Below are 10,135 nucleotides of genomic sequence, written 5' to 3' on the forward strand. Positions count from 1 at the left end.
ACATTCATCTTGCTTAGGCTTATGGACAGCGAATGTGCTCATCGGACACCACACTGTGCAGAGAGCCACAGAAGACGAGGAACAGACTGGGGGTGGATGTCTGAAAAAACTCAGTCAGCGGGTCATATTCTTGGACGACGCTCGCGGTGTCTTCGAACCCGGAATTCCCGCACCGAATCGTAGCGTTCCAATCGAGCTCGACTTTCTGAGAATATACTTCCCCCCAGACTCTCAGGCCAACGGAATCGCTTGGGAGAGCTGTCCCAACGTGAGTTTCCTCCTTCCATCTGTTAGGTACATGCATTCCTATGCATCCTGATGACTCCCCATCTTTCCAGGATTCGATAGAGTTCGTGTCCACCTTCGAGTATCGAGCGGTCCGGCTGGCTGTTCCCCAGTCATGGCAACCTCAAATCATTTCAAATCTGCCGCAGTACATGACCCTGGAAGTGCCCCTCACGGTTTTGTCCCTCATCGTTCTGCCCTTGTTGCTTTCGATCCAAAGCCATCGATCGATCCTTCCATCATTCTCGACTTGGAGAACTGTCTACCATCTCCTCAGCGGTGACGATCAGAAGTCCTTGATAAACTCTGCCGATCAAAAAACTCTGGTGCTACTTGTAGCGGGTGTCATATCGCTACTTATCCAGTATCCGATAAACCTACTGAAGTGCGAAGTAGTTTCGTCTACATACGAGCAACGAGTACAGCCTTCAAATTGCTCGGTGAAGTCGTGCGGGATTCCGGCTAAGCGGGATACGTGGTTCCTTAGAAAACACCCTTCAAGTCCGAACATATGGAACTTGGAAAAGAATTCTGATCTGCAATTCTCGGTCACCCCCAGAACTTGAACAAAGGATGTTCTCCGATGTCCTTGTCGATGTCTGGCATGAAGAATTGGACGATGCTAGGCTTCCTGGTTCAGTACCACACGCTCTGCAACGACCCAGAACTCGTCAGGATGATTATCGGCAAGTGGGATCGAGAACTCGCCTTCGAGTTCATCGCTGACTCGAAAGCGAGCCAAACATTGTGCTCTAGTCACGAGAGTCTCGGCGCTCACGTCGACTATGATAAACATCTCGATATTACGCAGAGGATCCAGCGGCATGATTTGTTGAAGTTTCATCACCTGAGGAATTCTCTAAGTCGACAGGATGAGCTCGAGGAACACTACTGGAAAGGCGGGCTCTTTCCCGGTTTTAGATTAGATGACGGGCCTAAACCCACAGTGCTGTATTTCGCGACAGCATCGTTCATAAAATCGAATATCATCGAAATTAAAGATGACCTCGCACGTAGATACAAAGTATATGACATGCTCGACCACGGCAGTACTAAACCCCTGGAGTTCCGGGGGATGAAGGGACTTTTTCAGGCATTCTCCGGTGCGATGCTCGCAGTGCTCTTTGGCTTCGTGATTCACAACTGTTTGAACACAATTCAATCTCATGAGGAACTCCGCGAAGCACGGAAACCTCCATCCCCGGATGTGTGATGATTAGGGCTGTGCGTTCTATGCAACGCATATTTTCGTGCACAAACGCATATTCCGATGATTTTCGGATTTTTATGCATATTCCGAGGTTTCCTGCTTCTCCCGCATATTTCGCGGGTAACGTCTTTCTGGTGCTACTTTCTGTGCTTCGAGATTCGGTATGGATCGATGGCAGCATCGAGAGCGTAGTCGCCGTGCACGGTCTCCTAGCTGACGTTCCCTCGAGATCCCCGATGGAATACGGATCGAGACGGTCGCCGAGCCTCGGCATGATTCAGACTTCAGACCAAGTTCCGTGGTGAATTGATCTGAACCTGTACAATCATGCGAAATCGGCTGATTCCGAAGCTGCTAAATGGAGCTCGAGACTACCGCGAGTAGCACCGCGGTGCACTTGCTCGTAACGTGTACCTGACTCGCGCAGCTCAGAACCAGCGGACGAGACGAAGTTGCGCGCTTCTCAAGCGGCGGTGATTCGATCGCGGATCCTGTGATGTGGTCGAGCGTCAGCCGAGTCCTAGTAGGGAGTATCCCAATGAGTACTTCGGAGCGGATCTGTCACTGAAGCTGCGAGCAAATCAAACCTGAGCAACGAGTTGCGAGGTGAGAATTGACCTAGCGTTGGATCGCGGTCGTCGGTAAATCCCAGGCTTTCTTCCATCAGCATACACGGATGGCCTCTGCGAATCTGACCGGATGGAGATTTCAGGATGCCGAAAGCGAAGCCCTCATTGAAGGATCTGGTCGGAGCCTTCGGGACAGATGTGTTTTCTTGTGACGCGAACACATTTTTCTGTCAGGTTTGCTCAAAGAGCTTCGTCAACCCACGATCATTCACGATTAAACAACATGTGAAAACCGACAGTAACAAGAAATCCCTAGAGCTCTTGGAGAGAGTCGAAGTTTGATCGTTCGGAAACAGCAGTTGTTGAGTACCGCTTTCAATGAACCAAAGAACCAATTCAATCTGGATCTATGTCGAGCTTTCCTGAGTGCCGACATACCCTTGTATAAGTTGACAAACACTGCACTGAAGGATTTTCTTGAGAAATACACGTCGAAGAAACTTCTCGATCGATCGACTTTGCAAAGGAAGTATGTGCCTCCAGTGTATGAGTCCCTTCTCCAGAATATCAGAGAGATCATTGGTTTATCGAAAATTTGGGTTTCCATAGATGAGAGTACTGATCGAACCGGGAGGAGCGTTGCGAACGTTGTCGTAGGGAAACTGGAGAGCTCGAAGTTAGGCAGAAGTTCCCTTCTCACCTGCGAAGAGCTGGAAAAAACGAACGCTACGACGGTCTCTCACTTGTTTGGCCCCTCACAAATCCATGGAGCTCTTATATCCTGGTGGCATCCAATACAACCACGTTCTACTTTTCGCCACAGATGGCGCAAGATACATGAAGAAAGCTGCTGGGAGTCTAAGAGTCCTCTTCCCACGCATGATCCACATAACATGCCTTGCGCATGGACTTCACCGAGTGAGCGAGCAAGTTCGCACGGAGTTTCCCAAAGTCGATAAACTGGTCGCCAGTATGGAGGCAATTTTTCTAAAAGCCCCGTCTAGAATTGCTCTCTTCAAGAAGAAACTCAGCCTGCCTCTTCCCCCCAAACCCATAGTAACCAGGTGGGGAACATGGATCCAAGCTGTGCAATACTATGCGGCTAACTTCAACGGTCTTAAGAACTTCGTGTGTTCTGAACTAGACGAAGGTGACGCAGCAGCCATCAACGTCGCCCAGCGGCTCTTCGAAGACCCCACGGTGGAGGCGGGAGTCATCGCAATCGCATCCAACTTCTCGGACCTACCGAGAACGATCACCGCACTTGAAGAACACGGACTATCATTGGAGGAGTCTACACAGAAAGTTGAGAACCTACGCGGAGAACCTAGGCACCTGCCTATGAACCTGAAGAAGGTCTACGATAAATTCGAGCAGGTAATCGATGGAAACGTGGGGTATGTCGAGCTTTGTCGAATCCGGGATGTACTCCGCGGAATCAGCTCCAGCCCTGCCGTCGAGTGAGATTCAGCCGACCTCTTAGCGATGAAGTTCTGTCCCCTGGTCTCGTGCGAGGTCGAACGAAGCTTTTCCAGATACAAGGCGATTTTCAGGGAGAATCGGCAATCTTTCAGCTTCGAGAACCTACGGAAGTACGTTATTGTGGCGTGCAACCAAGAAAGTTGATCAGGGAGCGCATTGGTAATAAAATAAATCATCTGTTTTCCTGCATATTTTCGTGCATATTTTCCTGCTTATGTCTCGTTTTTTCGTGCATGGAATGCACAGCCCTAGTGATGATACGTATCCCGCAATATTGTGAATATTGTGGATGAATATGATTAATTCCGTTCGAAACTCGAGATCTAGTCGGTGAAAATATGAAACATCGGGAGAACCGAACTCGAGAGCCGACGTATTTGTTTTGAGTAAGAGCCTCTCGAATGGATGGGAACGTTCGAAAATGAAAACGCTAGCGCGAATAGAGCTTCATATTCGGGGCGACCACAGGCTTTGGAGGCAGCCAGCATATCGCCCGTTGACGAGGAGATGAAGCCACTCAGGAAAATCAAGATAAGAGTATCCGAGGGAAATTACCGATCTGGGCTCGTTTTCCTCGAACCTCCCGAGGCTTGAGCTCTAGCCCCAGTCTGCCGCGGATCATTTCTAGACTCGACGTATCCGGTTGGCTTCGAGAAGTCGCGAGAAAAAATCCCCGTGGCTGATCAGATGACCGGCAATTGAAGGCGGCCCTGGCGGCAAGACTGATGGCATAAACCTGGACAAAGGAGCTATGGGTGTTGCTGGGTCTACGCGCTGTACCCAAGGATGATTTTGGATGCTCCACCGCGGATGCTCCACATCTCCTTCCAGGAGAATTCGTCCAGGAGCCAGCTTCAGAGATTCCTGCGGAGCGTCGTGAACAACTTCAGGCCAGGCTTGCCTCGCTCATGCCGATTCCCCCGCGGTAGGAACGGGGAGCGGAGATCAGGCACGCCGGAACGATCCCGAACCTGCTACAGAACGCTAAATACGTTTTTGAAGGGGTCGACGCGGTGAAACCTCCCTTATCTCGCCAGTACGAGGGGCCTTCCCGAGTGTTTGAAGCAGGCCCAAAGAGTTTCAAGCTCGCGCTGAACGGCAAGGAGGACCACGTGACAGTTGACCGTCTGAAGCGAGCAATTCTGGACGAAGATCCGCCAAGCTGGTCGATTCCCCCAGAGCCAAATCCTCCAGCAGAAGTTCATGGTCAGGAACTTCGTGAGCTCCGGGTTTCTCAGCTCGGTATATTGCTCCAAACAGTTTTCTTCCAACGGGGAATCAAATAAAGAAAAGTTCACTGTGGGATATATGACTTCGAGGGGAATGTGCGCCAAGCCTCGAGAAGTTGTGCGGAAGACTCTCTCAATATATCGAGAATTCACTACGATGATGTCTGCAAGCGACGTCGTGTATTCCTCCAACCAATCGATAGGTTTCTTGCGAAGAGAAGTTAAGAAAGCGGTCGCCGGTGAATGCTTTCGGAACACTCCTCATCGTTGTCGGAGCAGCGTTTCCATGAAGTCGCGTACTCACCGATAAGAATCTCTCAATGCACTCCGACGCTGCACCAATAGACAATCGGGATGATGGCAGTAAAATAATACAGGAACTCCAAGCCGCCGTAGTATGGGCATGCATTGAGAAACCTGTCAAAAGATGAGCTCAGATTTCCTCCGCAGGTCTGATGCTTGAGGTCATGAAACATGGCATGCCTCTCCTCATATATGTATATTGTATGATCATGATGAAAACTTGGAATATCTAATGATTTATAGAGCCAACCATATCGAAACGGGAGGACGTTTAGATTCTCGGAAAAAAACTTCGGGGACATGAATCAGCTCCTCTCGAACACTCGCTTGATCTAGGAAAATCACGACTGGTCTCTTCGACCCTCTTCTGACGATGACCAGGTACAAAGATATGAACAACATGCGCGGAATTGAGCAAAGCACGTAGAATTTCCCAATAGTCGGCTTAGTCATAGCATAGTCAGCTGCTATGATGAGGCAGAAGCCGAAACACTTACCATGGTCCCGAGAACTTTTCCAGATTCTGCGTGTCACAGGAAACCATCCAATTATTTGGAGCTCCGGGGAATTTGTCGAGTCCGGGCCAGGCTTCGTGGCTCTCCTGTGCATGGAGTGCATCATCATAACCTTGGCTCTGGCGATAGACGTGGCCGATTCCGGTCTCGTCGATGTGGCTATCATCCCGGTTCGATTCGGGAACAATTCCATCACCGCGGAGTTGGATACATTCGTGATTGGACTCTGTGTGTGTCGCGAATGCCTGGCCATTTCCTCAATCTTCATTCTGACCTTCCGACGGAAGCAACTGGCAACCGTTTTCAATCAGCTGCACAAATTCTGGATGAGGCAAGTAATCCTCGACGATTCCCTAAAAATTCAGAACTTCTTCTGCGAGCCCCACAGATCTTACCTATCAGATTTCCATTCGATCAATGCGGAAAAGTATTTGTCGGAGCGTTATTGCTGCCTCGAATCCTGATCGAGGAATATTCCACAAAGGTTGGACTGTCCGCACCAAAAAGCACCGGGACTCTCTTTGATTGGGGCTCTTTACGGTCTTGCTCTATGCATCGGGCTAGCGATCCTGAGGGCGTGCAGCATGATGACTTTGGACGCGTCAACCATCACAGGACTCATCCAGTTCGTGTTCCTCTTCTTCTGCGATTTTGTCACGATGTGGTTCCCGTTCATAGTGCTCGTGCTGATGATTTTCGTTTACGGATCGCTCGCTGAATGCTCCAAATACATGCTGGGTTTCCGGAGAAAACGCTTCGGTTTCACCGTAAAGGATAACTATCAGGTGCCGTGAATCGATTATTGAGAGAGTGGGAAAGCGGGAAAGCGGGGAAGCGGGAAAGCGGGAAAACGGGGAAGCGGGAAAGCGGGAAAGCGGAAAACGGGGAAGTGGGGAAACGGGGAAGTGGGGAAACGGGGAAGTGGGGAAACGGGGAAGTGGGGAAACGGGAAGTGGGGAAACGGGAAAGTGGGGAAATGGGAAAGTAGGGGAACGGGGAAGCGGGGGAACGGGGAAGCGCGGGAACGCGAAAGCGGGGAAACGGGGAGACGGGAAACGGGAAAGCGGGGAAACGGGGAAGCGGGGAAAGCAGGGAAGCGGGAAACGGGGAAGCGGCGAAATCAGCCAAAGTTTTGAAAGCGAAATCGCCGAGCGAGATGGCAACAAAAAGCAAGGGAGGCAAGAATTCATTGACATATTATTCATAAACCTATATCATCAGAAATGATTCACAACCTAGCGCCGATATCACAGCGAGGCTGCGGGATTCCTTTTCAGGCGCTTCCTATGCGTTTGAAAGCTTCAAGTCCGAGGAGGAAAAAAATCCAAACGAAGCAAACAGTAGCTGCGGTAGATATTCGGGTATTCGGAACCATTATTTGCGATCCCTCTGGAATATATTTTACCCGTTTGGAAATTATCGAATCAAAACACATTGGTCTGCGAAGTCTCATTCTCATGATTTGCATATTTCACGGCAGAGTTTGACGTCGAGAATGACGCATCGGATCGCGACCAAGGTGAAGAAAGGAGAAATCCTGCGATACTTTACTTTGAACAATGGAATTACATAATTAAAGATTAGCTCTTGGGTCCAATGGTCACCGTCAATCAGATCTCAACATTAAACAGGTTTCGACGCTGAAGAAGAAGAGGAACCGTCAGAATATGTCCAAAGTGTGTGGCCGGAGAATGGAGTTATTCCATTGGTTCCCAGCATTATAAGCATCAAATCAGCCATCGAATAGTAATCTTGAGGAAAAGACCCACATTGAGTGAAACCACGGTCATGACTGAAAAGGCGGTTCGCCACGCAGAGCTCAAAAACAACCGCCGCGAAGCGGCGACGGGTTCCGCTAGTAGTATGATAAACCTCATTTTCTCTGTAGATAGCATACGGTTCATCGATAGTCGGCTTCATATAGTACTAGCGGAACCCGTTGCACTCCGCTGCAACGTCTGTTTTTGAGAACCTGAAGCACATGACGGAAACCTGGTTCTTCTGATGTTGTAATGCTCATATGCGGACATTTCCTTGCCCCGTTCCCCCGTTTCCCCGTACTCCCGTTCCCCTGTTCTTCCGTTTCCCCGTTCTCTCGTTTCCAGATCTTGTTCTGAGCTCCATCTTCCAGGATGGGTGTCCGACGCAACGCTGAAGGACAGGATTTCGCCGCTTATCTTCCTCCGAAAACCCCAGATAGGAAATCACTCTGGCTGGAACAGGAGACTTTGTGGTTCTTCGGTGCTGTGACTCGCAAAGAAGCAACCAGCCTATTATTGGAAAACGCAGCCGAGGACGGAGTGTTCTTGGTGCGCGACTCCAGTTCGCTGCAGGGTGACATCGTGCTGAGCGTTAGAGAAACTCCTTGTGTTTCGCACTACATCATTCATCGGATTCGGGAAAACGACAAAACCCTCTTCAAAATCGGAGAGCGAGTATTCGACGATATGGCAAGCCTCCTACAATTCTACAAGAAGCACTACCTCGACTCAACGCCCCTTTTGCGTCCCGTGACGGAACGTATCGAAAGGGTCAGGGCTCGTTACGATTTTAACGGGTAGCGGTGACGCCGAGGACCTCCATTTCAAAAAAGGCGATATCCTGACGATAGTTTCCAAAGACGAAGAACTGTGGTGGACTGCCCGAGACCATTTCGGAGAAACTGGTCTGATTCCAGTGAATTATATCCAGGAATTCGGGCCCGATCTGTATTCGACGGTCTCGAAAAATCGGGATAAGCCGCAAAAGCTCACTGAGGAAAGGGTGGACCGTGATGCGCACCCCGTGGAGGATTCGGAACAGAAACCCTCCCAAGTCTCGTCGAGTGAAATTCGGGAGGGGACTGCCGGGAGCGACGATTCACTCATTTTCAAAGTTCGGGTAAAGCAAGCGAGAATCCCCAACGCTTACGATAAATCGGCTCTCCGCCTGGAAACAGGGGACGTTATCTCAGTGATCTCGAGGCACGAAAATGGTCAATGGGAAGGTTCTCTGCGAGGTCGGAGAGGTTTCTTCCCCGTGACTCACGTCGAGTTCTTCGAGGCCTCGAGCCACGGCATCGAAGTGTGAGAGCACAGAATAGCTCATGCCCATATCTCTTTATTCAATAGACCTTTGTAAATGAGTTCCTTCGATTCCTTTGCGGCGTAAAAACGTCGTTCTCACTAGAAGTCTTCAATAGCTCCAGACACGGCCGATCGATTGAATAAAGGCCTTTTCTAGAAGTCGATGGCGCGGCCTTCAATTACAAACCTGAGTTTCCGTGAGACCAGGAGGGGGTCATCGGAGAAACTTCTGATTTCAGAAGCCGTTGTATCAGGAGACAACTATTCTCATCAGTCTACAATCGGGAACTTCAGAAAGTCCCTCGAGAGGCGTGGCAGGGTCGGACGCATATCCGGAATCGTCGCTGCAGGGGACGGCCCGCGGCAGCCTGCTTCCATGATTGGCCTAAGGTTCCGAGAAGGTCCCGTTACAGTGCGCGAATCTCGGCGATGATCTTGGAGAATCGGGAGGGGGTTTCATTCAAGTCCGGATTTTCCTCATTTGCTCACAATTACCTCCTAGCAACGTCAAGAACTCCATGAAGCCTCCGACGGCCCGGGGTCGGAGAGAGCCCCATGCTCAGCATCCGGTGTATGTCAGAGGAAAATAACTTCGAACAGCGGCCCGCCAACGTCGTTGATGATCACGTCATCGACCGCGTGGGGGAGAGCTAAAGGATGGCGTCTCGTGCAGCCCTCTGTCCGTCGAGGAGTCCATCTGCACGAGGAGATGCTTAAGGTTTCCACTGGCAAACGGCTTGTACTGTCCGTCTGTCGTTCATACGTACTCACCCGATTTCGATCTTGGAGGCGCGATGGAGCGCCTCAAAATGATTTTAGCAGAGTAACCTGACTTCTACTCGGAGAACTTAAACCCGACTCTGTCCTCCGTCTTCCGCGCAGGAGAGCGTGTCTCGAATATTCTAGAATCCGGCTCTCCCGTGAAACCGTATGCAAGAGCGATAATTTTCCCAGGGGCCGCGAATCAGGCTGAAATCGAACTCCCGCGCTTCTCCTCTCAGTATACGATGAGCGTCTACGGATTCGGCGACTGTCCGCATGCTGCTTCGCTTATCATCCCTTCTGGCTCGGAGACGGTGTCCTCATCGAGGATTGGGGAATGAGATTCGACCAAGCACTTGTATTTCCCCCGAGCCCACTCCAGGAGCAGACTTCAATCAGAAACTCGTTTGTTGGCGCGTTCTTTACTTCGAGACAGCCCCGGGGACTAGTAGGAACGATGTGAGAACGCTGACGGATCCCTTGACATCGATTAAGGTCTGTGGAGGGGCGGGAAACTGAATGTTGGATTAACTGAACGTTCCAGAACATTTCCGCTCGATAGAGAAAAATAGCTTCCTACAGCGAGCTCGCGCGTCGATAGCACTTCCCGGATATGACGAGCGATTTTCTCCTGACGTAGATTCGATGATAATTTTTGCTGATGGAGGGCACGAGTGGAAACGGAATGAGACACTCGTTTCTTTTCCTACCCGCG

At 50.4% G+C, this 10,135-nt stretch overlaps 1 pseudogene; it reads left to right on the plus strand.

Moving 5' to 3' along the window:
- Nucleotides 1-7,725: 7,725 nt before the first annotated feature.
- Nucleotides 7,726-8,662, plus strand: LOC100899094 (adapter molecule Crk-like; annotated as a pseudogene).
- The last annotated feature ends 1,473 nt before the right edge of the window (nt 8,663-10,135 follow it).

Source organism: Galendromus occidentalis, unplaced genomic scaffold (genome assembly GCF_000255335.2).
Source record: "Galendromus occidentalis unplaced genomic scaffold, Mocc_1.1 scf7180000077525, whole genome shotgun sequence".
In the NCBI taxonomy this organism is placed as follows: domain Eukaryota; kingdom Metazoa; phylum Arthropoda; class Arachnida; order Mesostigmata; family Phytoseiidae; genus Galendromus; species Galendromus occidentalis.